Source organism: Aethalodelphis obliquidens, unplaced genomic scaffold (assembly GCF_003676395.1).
Source record: "Aethalodelphis obliquidens isolate GAN/ISIS:26980383/991018 unplaced genomic scaffold, ASM367639v1 scaffold11, whole genome shotgun sequence".
NCBI classification, from domain to species: Eukaryota; Metazoa; Chordata; class Mammalia; order Artiodactyla; family Delphinidae; genus Aethalodelphis; species Aethalodelphis obliquidens.
In genome coordinates this window covers 10,187,602-10,203,410 of record NW_020837955.1, presented here as the reverse complement: position 1 = coordinate 10,203,410, position 15,809 = coordinate 10,187,602, and the positions used below count along the sequence as shown (strand labels likewise).

The 15,809-nt window shown below is 37.4% G+C and overlaps 1 long non-coding RNA gene across 4 annotated transcripts in view; it reads left to right on the top strand.

Moving 5' to 3' along the window:
- LOC113623187 (uncharacterized) overlaps window positions 1-12,535 on the top strand; it is a 49,823-nt gene extending 37,288 nt beyond the window's left edge. For all 4 annotated transcript variants that reach the window (XR_003433819.1, XR_003433818.1, XR_003433820.1 and 1 more), the window contains one exon: window positions 12,194-12,535. This is a non-coding gene — a long non-coding RNA (uncharacterized LOC113623187). The remainder of the gene's footprint in view (window positions 1-12,193) is intronic.
- Window positions 12,536-15,809: the final 3,274 nt, after the last annotated feature.

The window sequence follows — 15,809 nt, the reverse complement described above, 5'->3', positions numbered from 1 at the left end:
AAAGGTAATGCCTGGGATGATTTCAAACACTTGAAAGTGATGACTTGCATGTGTGTCTTTTTCATCTGATCATCCAGTGTAAAGCATGGGAGGATACTCGCTGTATGCCTGTCATCTTTGCCTTTACACATGTTCAGACAAAGGAGAACCTCTGCAGCCTTCTCACCCACAGGGCTACTGGGAGTTGGAAGATGCCAGATTTCGCTCAGAATCTCCCCCTCCCAGTTCCTCCACTCATCTTATTGGCACAGGTGGGAACCATGCCTGGATCTCTGTCGCCATGTAATTATAACATCCATGAAAATAACAGCAACTCTATTTTCCTGGATATGCATTAGGGAAGGCGAAGAAATAGGAGAGATTCTCTAGCTTCTCCTTAGGGGTAGATTAGGGCTCTGTACATATGGGGTCAGAAGCTCCTTGAGGGTGGAGGCTGATTACACATAATAGTGGGTGCTGAACATGCATTACTGAATGCATTTTAAATTCAATAGAATTTAAATGAATTAGATTTTAAATTCTGTGATGAAAATGCACTACTTTAATCTTTGAAAGGAAGACTTGGGAAACATTGTACTCCTTATCTTGAGTAATTATAACACCTTATGCTAATGTACAGTTTTCAGAGCGTTTTCATGTTACTTTTACTCTTCACATGACTTTCAGTGTCTGATCTGTAAAATGGAAATAATGATATCTACAAGCCAGAATGTTGACACTTAGATAACATCTACCACGTTAGATAGAAGCTAAGAGTTTTGTTTAGAATTTTTTTTCAACATCTTTATTGGAGTATAATTGCTTTACATTGTTGTGTTACCTTCTGCTGTACAACAAAGTGAATCAGCTGTACGTATACATGTATCCCCATATCCCCTCCCTCTTGCATCTCCCTCCCACCCTCTCTATCCCACCCTTCTAGTTGGTCACAAAGCACCAAGATGGTCTCCCTGTGCTATGCAGCTGCTTCCCACTATCTATTTTACATTTGGCAGTGTATATATGTCAATACCACTCTGTCACTTAGTCCCAGCTTACCCTTCCCCTCCCTGTGTCCTCAAGTCCATTCTCTATGTCTGTGTCTTTATTTCTGTCCTGCCCCTAGGTTCATTAGAACCTTTTTTTTTTCTTTTTTCTTTTTTTTTAGATTCCATATATGTGTGTTGGCATATGGTATTTGTTTTTCTCTTTCTGACTTACTTCACTCTGTATGACAGGCTCTAGGCCTATCTACCTCACTACAAATAACTCAGTTTCATTTCTTTTTATGGCTGAGTAATATTCCATTGTATATATGTGCCACATCTTCTTTATCCATTCATCTTTCGATGGACACTTAAGTTGCTTCCATGACCTGGCTATTGTAAATAGTGCAATGAACATTGTGGTACATGACTCTTTTTGAATTACGGTTTTCTCAGGGTATATGCCCAGTAGTGGGATTGCTGGGTCATATGGTAGTTCTATTTGTAGATTTTTAAGAAACCTTCATACTGTTCTCCATAGTGACTGTATCAATTCACATTCCCACCAACAGTGCAAGAGGGTTCCCTTTTCTCCACACCCTCTCCAGCATTTATTCTTTGTAGATTTTTTGATGATGGCCATTCTGACCAGTGTGAGGTGATACCTCATTGTAGTTTTGATGTGCATTTCTCTGAGGATTAGTGATGTTGAGTATCCTTTCATGTGTTTGTTGGCAGTCTGTATAACTTCTTTGGAGAAATGTCTATTTAGGTCTTCTGCCCATTCCTGGATTGGGTTGTTTGTTTTTGTGATATTGAGCTGCATGAGCTGCTTGTATATTTTGGAGATTAATCCTTTGTCAGTTGCTTTGTTTGCAAATATTTTCTCCCATTCTGAGGGTTGTCTTTTCGTCTTGTTTATGGTTTCCTTTGCTGTGCAAAAGCTTTTACGTTTCATTAGGTCCCATTTGTTTATTTTTGTTTTTATTTCCATTACTCTAGGAGGTGGGTCAAAAAGGACCTTACTGTGATTTATGTCATAGACTGTTCTGCCTATGTTTTCCTCTAAGAGTTTGATAGTTTCTGGCCTTACATTTAGGTCTTTAATCCATTTTGAGTCTATTTTTGTGTATGGTGTTAGGGAGTGCTCTAATTTCATTCTTTTACATGTAGCTGTCCAGTTTTCCCATCACCACTTATTGAAGAGGCTGTCTTTTCTCCATTGTGTACTCTTGCCTCCTTTATCAAAGATAAGGTGACTGTATGTGCATGGGTTTATCTCTGGGCTTTCTATCCTGTTCCATTGATCTATGTTTCTGTTTTTGTGCCAGTAACATACTGTCTTGATTACTATAGAATTAACTATGATGATAAATGTGGAAGGAGCATTTAAAATTTTATGATGACATTCAACAGTGAATAGTTGCTATTCTTGTTCTTATTCCTTTAGGCACAGCATTTCCTTTTTTTTCCACTTAAAAATGAAGAAACTGAGATTCTCAGAGGTTAAACAATTTGCGAACTAGTTAAATGATGGAATTTGCCTTTAACTTCCATGTTGTGGCTCCTGTTTCAGTGATCTTCATGTTACTATTATTATTGCAAATTATTTTATAGCTTTGCAACATTCCCCTGACTCTGTCCATAAAATCTATCAGGCCTTGAATATCTCTGTAAAGATAAGACCATCACTTATATCAGGAGTCAGCAAACTGCAGCCAATGGGTCAAGTCCCCACCACGTGTCTTTGTACTGGACACAGCCATACTCATTTATTTGTTGTCTGTGTCTGCTTTCACACTATAAAGCCAGGGTTGAATAGTTGCAACAGAGACAATAGGCCTGCATAGCCTAAATTATTTATTATCTGACCTTTTACAGAAAAAGTTTGCTCACCCCTGACTTTTATTGTCATCCCAAATACTGTAGAACACTTGCCCACAAAGAATGATTTTCCAGAGTTCACAAGCAACATTAACAAGTGCCCTTTTCAGCTCTTCACCCTCGTTAGATCAAGGTGGGAAAATGGAGCCCTTTAATTTTCATGTATTTCCTCCCCAGGAGAAACCTGGGTTCTGTGTACACTGGAAGCATTTATTCCTAGGAATCCCTCAGACCCTAGCTTCATTGAACATTAAATCAGGAAGGAAGGGACCTTAGAAACATGTGGTTCAGCATCCTCACTCGAAGGATGAGAACAGTGAGACCCACAGAAGGAAAACAGCACCTCTTAAGTTAGATAGTGGTTGGCAGTTAGATGAAAACCCAGGTATCCTGACTTCTGGTGGTTCTGTTACATTGAAAACTGAGTTAGACTGAATTATGGTTCCTCACTTTTGGATTGCAGGTATGAATTTTTATCCAGGTATTTTGTGCTGGGTAGGAAAAGGCCACAGATTAAATGAATCACAAGACATCACCCAGAAAGTTCACATTAGGATCTGGAGCCCTTGAGCCTAAGTATATAGATCAAGCATCTCCTTGCTTTGCTAAGAAAAATTACAAAGACTAGCCTGCACTATTCATTTTGGTCTGTTTTGCCCCTGATTTTCCTCATCTCCTAATTCCCTCCTGGCTAAATATAGTATTGATGTTACTGTCTGACCTGACGTCGTGGAGGGTTCAGAGGACCAGGCTGAGCCCGTGACAGCTGTTCAAATAGCATAAGGGAGTTCACAGAGGGAGGGAGTTCATGGAGAGGCCACATTTCTGCTCTGGTTTCTGAGTTTCTTTGTGTTGTTTCTGGGTGAAGATCACAGTTTCTAAGTTTTTTTGAGTCATCAATTTTGTGGAGTTTGTTTGCATCTCTAAGTGAGAAAACCAAGTCTTACATTTGGAGCACCTAGGCCTACCCATTGGATTGATGGTGTTTTATGCCCTAGTTAACCCATAAAGAGCTTTGCCCCTAAAGGCAATTAAACTCAGCAGGACTTCCAATGGGAAATTGGCTGGAAGCACAAAAGGCCCAACAGGCAGGCAGGTTGGGGAGCAGGAAAGGTCATGGCAAGGACATAACCAGAGGGTGATATCACTGAACAGGCCATTAAAAAACAAACAACAACAACCCAACAATGCCTTTTTAGAAGGATTTAACCTTGTGTAACATTGATGATGACTCTCCCGACTGGGTGTGCAATATGGTTTCTCTCTTCCCAGCAACATCTGTCTCTTATTCTGGTAACAGTACCTCCTCCCTTCAGGGATGTCACCCCTCTTCACTTCATACAGCTTGAACGGGGTTTTCCATCACACAGCTCTTTCCCTTTGACCAGATGTCATCGTATGATCCAAGCTAAGCCAATTGGGTTAGGTCTCCTGGCAGTTCCCATCCTAAACACAGAAGGTGGGTGGGGCAGGGACCCAGGTTCACTCTACTGTGGGGATGCCCAAGTCTGCCCTGGGCGCAGTCCTTCCAAGGTCTGGTTGCTCTCTCTCCAGTTTTCTGAGCTCACTCAGTAGCATTTATTATTACCAATTTATTATTAGTTTTTTGCTTAAGTTAGTAGTTTTCTGTTTTTGTTCCCTATGGAGTGTTTACATGATCCCAAGGGGCACAAAATAACTGGGCTTAACATGTGTTATCTTATGTGCTTAACAAAAATACTATCTATTACTGTGTATGTAGGTTAAATATATATTATTAGTTCTGTTGCACGCATGAGGAAATTAAAATTAGAGCTTAGGTAATTTGCCAAGGTTTATGCTGGTAATAAGGGAAAGAGCTAAGGCTGGAGCTCAGGACTGTCATACCCTGGATCCATGACATCACAGAGCCCGGGGGTGCAGGGTGCGGCTGACAGAAGGCATGACAAGTCTGGGTCTCAGGAAGCATCCAGGAGAGCTGCAGGGAAACCAGTTGTTCCTTTAGGAACAGGAGCCAAGCATCAATCCCATGCCTCCCACACCCTTTCTGATTTCCTGGGAGCAGTCACATTTTACCTGCTTGGTTTTTTCTCTTGGTATAAAAGGGTTAAGGCACATTTCTCAGAGTCAAAATCATTTTACAGGTGAGGGAACTGAGCTCCAGAGATGTCAAATGGATTTTGACACACAGCAAGGTCACATAGCTCTTGGTCACATAGCAAGTTAGTGCCAGATCAGGGATCAGGTCCAGGGGATCCTGGTTCTTAGTCTGGCACCCTTTCCAGTTCTCCACATACTCTTACTTCCTTGATGACTCTGGAAGTGACGGCATATCATGCTTTCCTGAAACAGTGGAGTGGAGTTGCACCAAATACACATTTAACTTTTGTGAATTTAAGTGTTTAAACACTTGGCAATAGAAAGAGACAGGAACAGAGAAAGAGCAAAATTTAATATCCCAGTGATTCCATCTGTCAGTCTGGCTTATGGGCCAAAGGAAAAATGAAATGGGAGAGGTGAGTATGATGATCATTCAGTGGGTTTCAAATCTCATATATCTCTCGTAGTGTGAACATCTAACCACTTATAAAATACATGGCCCTGTGTGTATGTATTTTTCTTTTAAATTCAACCTGGACTCTGAAACTCAATCTATCTATTTATACTGACCTCTCTCCCTCCCAAACTCTAGCTGTCTGTTCAATACTGGAGGAAAAAACTGACTCTGGTGGACTTCCTGACAGCTGGTGTTGTAATTTATAGACAAAGACATTTTCAAGGATAACTTGAACTGCAGTTATTATTGGCTTAGTGTACTGATGTTAGATTTTCAGCCCCATTTAAGTTGCAGCTTTATGCCTTACCATAGTGAGAGGCAGTAGAATATAATGGAACTGTAGGACATGGGCTCTTGTGTTAGAAAAATTCACATTCATAAACGTTCCCTGTGTGATTCTGAGCAATCCTTCATTCCTCCAGATTATGGGGAAAAACCGATGTAAAATGTTTAGCATAATCATCTGTCTATATTAAGTGCCTAAGTGCTAGTTAGTAATATGTTTATCGTAATGGAACTGATCAAAGAAATTTTGTAATATTAGCCAAATGTAGTAAAGAAAAGAGCTGGTGCTTCTGACTCTTAGTTCATGTCCTTTATGTTTTATCTTTACTTATATTCACAAACTGAGGAAATTAGACCCAGATTCTTCCCAAAGATCTATATCTCTGATGGTGGCAATAGGGATGCTCTCATCTATTTCTGTTTTAGTTATCTATTGCCTAACAATTTGTATAAAACCAAATCTTAGTGGCTTAAAAATACAAGTGTATTTAGTTTGCAGGTCTGTCAGCTAGGCAGTTCTGGTCTCCCATGGGCTCATTCTGTGTCTGTGAGCAGCTGTGGGTTGGATAAGCAACTCTGCTGATCATGACGAGGCTCTCTTACACATATGTGGATCAGCTGGCTGTAGGCTGGTCTAGGACAGCCTTGGCTAGTACAGCTGAACTCTCCTCCAGCAGGCTAGCTTGGGTTTGTTCATGTGATTGTGGCAGGGTTCCGAGAAAGAAAGGGGAAGCACATGATGCCTCTTGAGACTTAGGCTCAGAACTGGCACAACATCACTTTCTCCATATTGTATTAGCCAAAGCAAGTCATAGGACTGGCCTAAGTTCAAGGGGTGAATAAAGAGACTCATCAGGGGCTTCCCTGGTGGTGCAGTGGTTAAGAATCCGCCTGCCAATGCAGGGGACACGGGTTCGAGCCCTGGTCTGGGAAGATCCCACAGGCCACAGAGCAACTAAGCCCGTGCGCCACAGCTACTGAGCCTGCGGTCTAGAGCCCGCGAGCCACAACTACTGAAGCCCGCGTGCCACAACTACTGAAGCCTGTGTGGCTAGAGCCCGTGCTCCGCAACAAGAGAAGCCACCGCAATGAGAAGCCTGTGCGCCACAACGAAGAGTAGCCCCCACTCGCCACAACTAGAGAAAAGCCCACGCTCAGCAACAAAGACCCAACGCAGCCAAAAATAAATAAATAAAGTAATTAATTAAAAAAAAAGAGACATCATTTTCATAGGATAAGCTGCAAAAATACATTTTTAAGGAGCGTGGATACAATAATGGCTATAATTGGGACTATTTTTTTAAACCAATTTTTCATAGCTTCAGATGTCTTGGTATCTGTCAGTGAGCTCTGATGTGTTCTCCAGACAAATTTTTGTCTTCCCTGGGGGAGAATTCAGGTTCTCCAGTAGCTTATGGTGATTGATACATGTAGGCCACTAAGTTTTCCCTCAGTCTGTTCTCTCCCCACAGGATTCCTGAAGTTGAGACAAGGTTTTTAATAGAGATGGTTCTAGCCCTGTCAGAACTTGACCTGGAGAGACAAACATTTGTTTTAGATTTGGAATAAAATGCTATGCCTATTAACTCATAGAATTGTGACCATCTGGACATGGCCTGAATGGACAAATGCATTTGTCAATTAGGATTGCTCAAAAAGCAATTATTGCCCCAAATAATGACAGAAGAATCTACTTCATGATCTTCAGAAGAGGGGAACATAGGCAGACATATGGCAAAGAATGCTACTTTTGATAGCTACAATATAATTTTTGTTCTTTTCCTTAGCAATGGTAGAGATGGTGGTAGTGTGTGTGTGTGTGTGTGTGTGTGTGTGTGGAAACTTAGAATGTCCAGCAAATGTTCTTTAAATAGGAGAGTGGCTTATCATCATTAGACGTCAGCCAAGTGGTGTATAGTGTTCTTGTAGCTGCCGCTGGTGCTTATAAGGGTATAGTATTTGTCACTGATGAAGATGAGGGTCACTAGCTCTAGAGTTCAAGAATAGAGAGTGTGACTTCAGATATCATGGTATAAGGTCCCTGGGGCACAAAAAAATACTAGTTCTATTAATTGCTCAAGGAAGTAGAAAATGCAAAGTATGTAGCCGTGTTTTTTGTTTTAAAATATATATTAATTATATATACACATATATGCACATATCATTAATATTCAGCTTGATAAATTTTCTTTGTGTGAACACAACTTTGTAACCAACACCTACATCAAGAAATAAAAAACAATATGGGGACCAAGGAGCCTCTCTTTTTCCCTCCCAGTCTCTACCACTCTGCAAATGTACCCACTCTACTGTCTTCTAACAGCATGATTGGTTTTGCCAGTTTTTCTGCATTAAATAGGTGGAATCATCAGAATGTTTTCTTTTTCCCCCCTGATTTCTTTCATTCAACATAATGATGTATATATTCATCCAAATTGTTGCATCTATCAGTAATCCATTCCTTTTCATTGTTGAGTAGTACTCCGTTGTGTGTGGATAATTCACAATTTGTTTTCTCATTCACCTCTTGATGGACTTTTGGGTTGTTTCCAGATAGATAGATCAATTTGGTGAGAATTCCCAACTTTACAATATGAGTCTTCCAATTCATGAACATGGCATATTTTTCTATTTATTTAGGACTTCCTTAATTTCTCTCACAATTTTTTACAGCTTTAAGTTTCAAGGTATTGGGTGTTTTTGTTAGATTTATTCTTAGGTATTTTATATTTTTGATACCACTCTGAAAGGAATTTTTTAAATTTCACTTTGCAATTATTTTTGCTAGTATATAAGAATACCATAGGTTTTAAAAATAATAACCTTGTATCCTGCATCCTGGATAATGTTTTTATTGATTCTACTAGTTGTTCTGTAGACTCTCTGAAATTTCTATGTGAAAAATTATATCATCTGCAAACAATGATGATTTTCTTTTCCTTTTCCAAGTTTTGTCTTTTTTGTCTTTTTCTTATCTTATTGCAATGACTAGAAGTGCCAGAACAATACAGGTTAGAAGTGGTGAAAGGAAGCATTCTTCCTTTGTTCCTGATTTCTGGATAAAATAATTTGCACTTTCACCATTAAGTATGACATTAATGGTAGATTTTTAAAAATACTGTTTACCACTTTGAAGGTATTCACTATTATTTCTAGTTTGTTCAGAGCTTTCATTATGAATAGTGTTAAAATTTTTCAAATGTTTTCTTCTGCATGTATTGAAAGTATTATATCATTTTTCTGCTTTATTTTTTTAATATAGTAAATTATATTGATTGATTTTTGTATGTTAAGCTAACCTTGCATTCCTAGCATAAACCTTAATTGGTCATTATCTATTATCTTTTTAATTTATTTAAAAAATTATTTGCTTATATTTTCTTAAGGATTTTACTTCTGTATACATGAAGAATATTCCTTTGTTCCTTCTCTATTTTTTAATAAAGTTTGGGTAATATTGGTGATATTTCTTCCTAGAATATTTGATATTCACTCTTAATATGAATTTTATTGGAATTTTCTTTTGGGGGATGTTTTTGATATAAAATTTAAATTATTTAATATATATTTAACTATTCCTGTTTTCTGTTTCTTCTTGTGTCAGTTTTGGTAAATTGTGCCTTTCAAGAAGTTATCCATTTCTTCTAAGTTGTTGAATTTGTTGTCACAAAGTTGTATGTAATTTTCTCTTATTATCATTTTCATGTTTGTGGTGATAACCTTCTTTTTGTTCCTACTAAGGGTGACTTTTGTTCTTTTTTTTTTATGGATCAGTTTATCTAGAGGTTTCTCAATACTACTGATATTTTCAAAAAAGCAGCCTTTTATTTTTAAAATTATCTATTATCTGTCCATTTTAAAATTTCATTAAATTCTGTTTTTTATTATTTTCTTCCTTCTAGTTTCTTTGGGGTTACTTTGCTCTTTTTCTAGTTTATTTTTAAGGGGGGACATTATATCATTGGTTTTAGATCTTTCTTCTTTGCCAATTTAGGCATTCAAAACTATAACTTCCTTTTTAAGCAATACCTTAGCATCATCTTGCACACTTTGATGTATTGTATCTGATGGTTAATTTTATGTGTCAACTTGTCTTGGCTATGGTGCCCAGTTGTTTGGTCAAATACTAGGCTAGATGTTACTGTGAATGTATGTGTGGATGTAGTTAACATTTACAATCAGCAGACTTTAACTAAAGCAGATTACCTTCCAAAATGTGGGTTGGCGTCATCCAATTAGTTGAAAGCCTTAACAGCAAAAAATGGGGTTTCTTAAAGAAGAAATTCTGCCTCAATATTGCAACATAAAATCTTGACTGATATTCCAGCCTGTTGTCCTGCTTGCAAATTTCAGACTTAACACTGCAACATCAACCCTTACTTTGAATTTCCAGCCTACTGGCCTGCCCTACAAAATATTTTCAAATTTCTTTGGTTATTTCATCTTTCAGTCACAAATATTTAGAAATATATTATTTAAATTCTATCTCTTTAGAATTTTCCCAGATATATTATTTATAGTAAATATTTAAAAATCAAATACTATTGTGGTCAGAGGATACACTTTGTGTGATTTCAGTGCTATAAAATTATTGTGACTTGCTTTATGACTCAGCATATTGTGTCTCTTGGTGTATGTACCATGTGAACTTGAAAAAAATTTGTATTTTGCATTTTTTGGATGTAGTGTTCTATGAATGTTAATTAAATTTAAATGTTTCAGGGTGTTGTCCAGATCTCTTTGTCCTTCCTGATATTTTAATGTTTAGTTTCTCTATCAATTATTGAAAAATGGATGTTAAAATCTACTCTATTTGTATAGTAGTCTATCTCTCCCTTTAATTCTTCAGCTTTTGATCCATGTAGTTTGAGATTCTGTCACTAGGTGAATACACATTTTAAATTGTTATATCTTTTTTTTTTTTTCATCATTATGAAAAATCCTTCTGCATCTCAGGTAATATTTTTTGTCTTAAAGTTTATTTTTTTGATATTTGAAATCTTTTCTTTTGATATAAAAAGTCATTCTAGCCTTCTTATGCATATTGTTTGCATGGTATATCTTTATCCCTCCTCCCCCCCATTTCATTTCACCTATCTTTGCCTTTATATGTAAAGTTTGTCATTTTTAGGGAGCATATAGTAAGTTCTTGCTTTTTAAAATATATACTATTAATTTCTGCTTTTTTTAACTGTAGTGTTTTCTTTAGACCATTAATAGTTAATGTAATTAATGATATGGTTGGATTTAAGTCGACCATTTTACAGTTGTCTCTCTGTATCCATGGGGGATTGCTCCCAGGACCCTGTGAATACCAAAATCCATGGATGCTCAAGTCTTCTATATAAAATAATGTAGTATTTGCCTATAACTTAGAGGCATCCTCCCATATACTTTAAATTATCTCTAGATTACTTATCTTTTATAATTTAAATGCTATGTAAATAGTTATCAATACGATGTAATTGCTATGTAAATAGTTGCTGGAGTGCCACAAATTCAAGTTTTGCTTTTTGGAATTTTCTGGAATTTTGTTTTCAAATATTTTCAATCTGTGGTTGGTTGAATATGTGGATGCAGAACCCATGGATGTGGAGGGCTGATTGTATTTGTTTTCTGTTTAACTTTGGTTTTTATTCCCCTTTTCTTTCTTTCCTGACCTTTTTGAATTACTTGAATATGTTTTTTAGTATTCCATTTTAATTTTCTATTGGCTGTTTGGCTATATCTCTTTGTGTTATTCTTTTTAGTGTTTGCCCTAAAGATTACACTACACATAGCCAATTTCTCACTGCCTGCTTAGATTCAATACTATACCACTTCAAGTAAAATGTAGATTCTTTGCAACCATTTACTACCTTTCACTAACCTCTATGTTATAGTTTCCATATGAATTTAATCTACAATTATTGAAATCCATTGAGATCTTATAATTTTTGCTTTCATTGGTCATGGGGAAAAATAGATTTTTACATTTGCAAAGATATTTATCATTCTCTTGCTCTTTCTTCATTCTGAAGATTTAACTTTTCCTCTGGCATCATTTCCCTTCAACCTGAAGAACATCCTTCATCCTTTATCAGTTCTTTTACAGTAGGTCTGTTGGTGACAAATTCTCTAAGTTTTCCATCATCTGATAATGGTTAGTTTGCCTTCATTCCTGAAGGATATTTTCACTAAATATAAAATTCTGGATTGAGGGTTTTTTTCTTTCAGCATTTTAAAGGTGTAGTTCTACTATCTTCTGGTCTCTGCTAGGAATTCTGCCATCATTCATATTGCTCTTCTCCTGTATGTAATGTATCACTTTAGCTATTGTAAGATATATTTTTTCCCTGTGGTTTTCTGCTATTTGATTATGATGTGTTCAATTGTAATTTTCTTGGAGTTAATTCTACATGGGGTTCACTGTGCTTTTTTAAATCTGTAAATTTATTTCTTTCACCAACTTTGGGATGTTTTAGAACAGTGCTTATTAAAATATATTTTTTTCTACCTGAATCTTTCTGTCCTCTCTTTCTAGGACTCAAATGACATGGAACTGAAGATCTTGTCCAACCTTCTGATTATGATTTGATTTTCCTTGTACACTTTCCTGTAGAGATACAAAGATCTATCCATACAGGCTTAAATATTTCAGTACTTACATATTATATTTCTCAAAATAAATTAACAAAAATGGACAGTCTGATCTTATACATCAGGCTTGTGAGTTTGTAAGTCTGCCCCAAGCAATGAATTTACATTCATGTGCCCTTAATGTCAGATTTCTGAACCTTGCAGGAGTAAAATCAACATATCCACATTCTAATTCCTGAATCTATGTTACCTTATATGGCAAAAGGGACTTTTCACATGCTACTAATTTAAAGATCTTGAGATGGGAAGGTTTGCATCCTCAATTATCTAAGTGGTTCCAATGTTACGACAGGTGTCCTTATAAGATGGAGGCAGGTGATTAGGATTGGAGAAGGCAGTGTGACAACAAAAGCAAAGACTGGAGTGGTGTAGCCACCATCCAAGGAATGCTGACAGCCACCAGAAGCTGGAAGAGGAAAAGAAGGGATTTCCCCCTTGGAGCCTTCAGAAAAAACCTAGCTGACACTTTGATTTTTAGCTTCACTTCAGACTTCCAACGTCCAGAACTAAAAGCGAATACATTTGTGTTGTTTTAAGCCACTTAGTTTATGGAAATTTGTTACCTCAGCAAAGGAAAACCACTAAGCAAGTGATCAAGAAAAAACTCAGAAGGGTCAAATATTTAATGGAATTAGGCTAAGATGGTTTGGTTTATCCACCTAATAATAGGGATGTACAATTAAAGTCTATTGAACAAAACTTCATAAGGTGTGAGTGTGCACTACTATAAAATCATTTTGTGAAGTCTTTTAAATGCTCCATTGACTGACCTATCCATTCACAATTGTCACAGTCTTACTTTGGATATTTATTATATTCATATAGGTCTCAGGTAAGTTGTGCTTTTATGAGACTAACTCTATTTTTGTAGGTTTGATTTTGCATAATTTCACTTTGATCAATTTTCTGTCCATATAAAATTTTACTGTCATAGGTCAAGCTAATTCCCATTATTACCAGTGATATGGCAGGGTCTCATTCTGGACTCCAAACACCATGCCTACTCATCAAGAAAGAGGTTTATATTCAAACAAACAAATCATTTATTGAATTCTAAAGTCCCTTTTTCATCATGTAAAATAGAAAACTTGGTACCTACCTAATAATCATGTGGATAAGGCAGCAGTAAATGTTTATTTGGATAAATCTTCAGATCATCCCTCCTCCTCTTATTTTTTTGCTCTTACAACGTAATAAACTTTCCAATAAAAAACTAAAATTTGCTGATATTCCTTAGTTTTACCTTTACAATCGACTTACTATATTTGACGTCTTTTAATGAGGAGAAATGACAACAAAATTTTTCAGTGTGTAATGCCACATATTGTAACTCACTAGTAATGCTCAATTCTATAACCCTCAATTATTGCACATAAAATATTATGAAACATAAATTCCTAAGAAAGTTTACAGGAATAGATGATAAAATAAACTGTATAACCACACATACCAAAGATCTTTAGTGTGTGTGTGTGTGTGTATGTGCATTAGCAATCCAGATCAGACTCCATTTCTTCACTTTAATGCTGAAATTCTTTATTTCTTTGCATATCCTTTGAAGTACGATTGTATCCTGTTCACAACATATTTGCATTTTAAAACCTTTTTCCAAAACGATTGAAAAAGAAAACCCCTTTAAGCAGAGGGCTTCTAAGACTGGTAAAACCGCCAGAGTAAGAGGCATAAGACCTTTCTTGGCATGTTCAAGACTATTCCTGGAGAAGGAAGGTAAAATACTAAGTGATTGTCTGAGAATTCTTTTAAGTAATAATTTCTGATTAAAGGTAGCAGTCTAGGGCTTCCCTCGTGGCGCAGTGGTTGAGAGTCCGCCTGCCGATGCAGGGGACGCGGGTTCGTGCCCCGGTCCGGGAGGATCCCACGTGCTGCGGAGCGGCTGGGCCCGTGGGCCACGGCCGCTGAGCCTGCGCGTCCGGAGCCTGTTGCTCCGCAACGGGAGAGGCCACAACAGTGAGAGGCCCGCATACCGCAAAAAAATAAAATAAATAAAATAAAATAAAGGTAGCAGTCTCAAACTCTCCAAGTCGGGAGACAGGTAAAAAGAACTTGAAAAACAGAGGCTTGGCCTCAGAAGGAATAACTGCAATTGGAGGGGGGACGTTTTAGACGCTCAACCAGGGAGCAAGCCAAGACAGGATGGAAAACGCAGACAGGCAGTGCAGCCTGAAGGCAGGTTCTGAGGAACACCTGGGGGTGGGTAGAGTGGGTGTGAAGAAGCCCATAGCCAGGTGCAGTAGGTTAGTTTCAGAGATAGTTTTCCTAGAGGAGTCAAAATGATATCAAGATGATATTTAAAAGTAGTATGTTGTCCATTACTAAAACAGATGGTGTTTGCAAGGCAGAGTAACTGGACCATAGGACTTTTAGCCAGAGGTTCATGAACTCTTCAAGAGTCCATGGACAAACTAGGAAACATGCAACTTCCTGAAACTCTTTATGAAATGTGTGCACGTGTGTGTGTAGACTTTTATGGGGGTGGATGTCCCATAATTTATAACAAATTCACACAGGGGCCATAGTCTCCAAAATGTTAAGACTGCCAACTCTAGGCTCAGAGGTTATAAGCTGGTGGGCTGTGTACCATTATTTGCCATCGTGTACTGGCTGCAAAGCATGTTAAAAGGCATGTGATTAAGGCTGGTCTGAAGCTTAGTTCCAGCCCAACCAGCTTAGCACCCATTTTAAAATAAATCCAATTTAAGTATTTATATAACCACATGCTCCCAGCAGGCATTTGGGTTGTGACACCTCAGCTCACTGAATCAGTGTAAGGCTGGTGGTATAGAAACAGTCAGAAGGGGCTTGTTGAAATTTCAGCTCTGCGAGAAGGTTTGGGGTGGTACTTTGGAATTTGTAATTTTATAAAGTTCTCTGTGAGGTCACTACTTAAAGGGGGAAGCATAGCAACAGTGATATCACTTAGGGACTTATAAGAAGTGCAGAATCCATGAGCTTCCCCCTTTGCCCCTTCCCCTACCTACTAAACCAGAATCCACATTTTAACACTATCCTTGAGTGCTTTGTATATGCATTAAAGTTTGAGAAGCACTAGAGCAAGTTTTAGGAACTATCAGCCCAAGTCTTCTGTCTGTTTCTCTGTCCTCACTGATATATAGGAATTCTAATTAGGGTAATAAAAATATTTCATTAGGTATGGCTAGTTGTTTCAAAGCATCTAATATATTTTCACATTTGATTATTTTAGAAAACAAGCTATATTATAGGTTCTTAATAAAGTAACATTATGTATTAGTTAATGTCCTCCTAGGAGATGAATAGACACGTTGAAATGTCATTAGAAGCAAGCGTGAATAAAAAGGGAAACATTTAGGTAAAACAAGTTTCCAGTACAGTATTAGAACTGTGTTGATCTCTTTACAAATGTACTTTCAATGTCACTTGATTCTTCTAGAAGCAGCAACTTGAACCTTCAAAACACAGCTCTATCTGTGTAGCAACCCTTGTAGGGTTTTTTTTTTTTT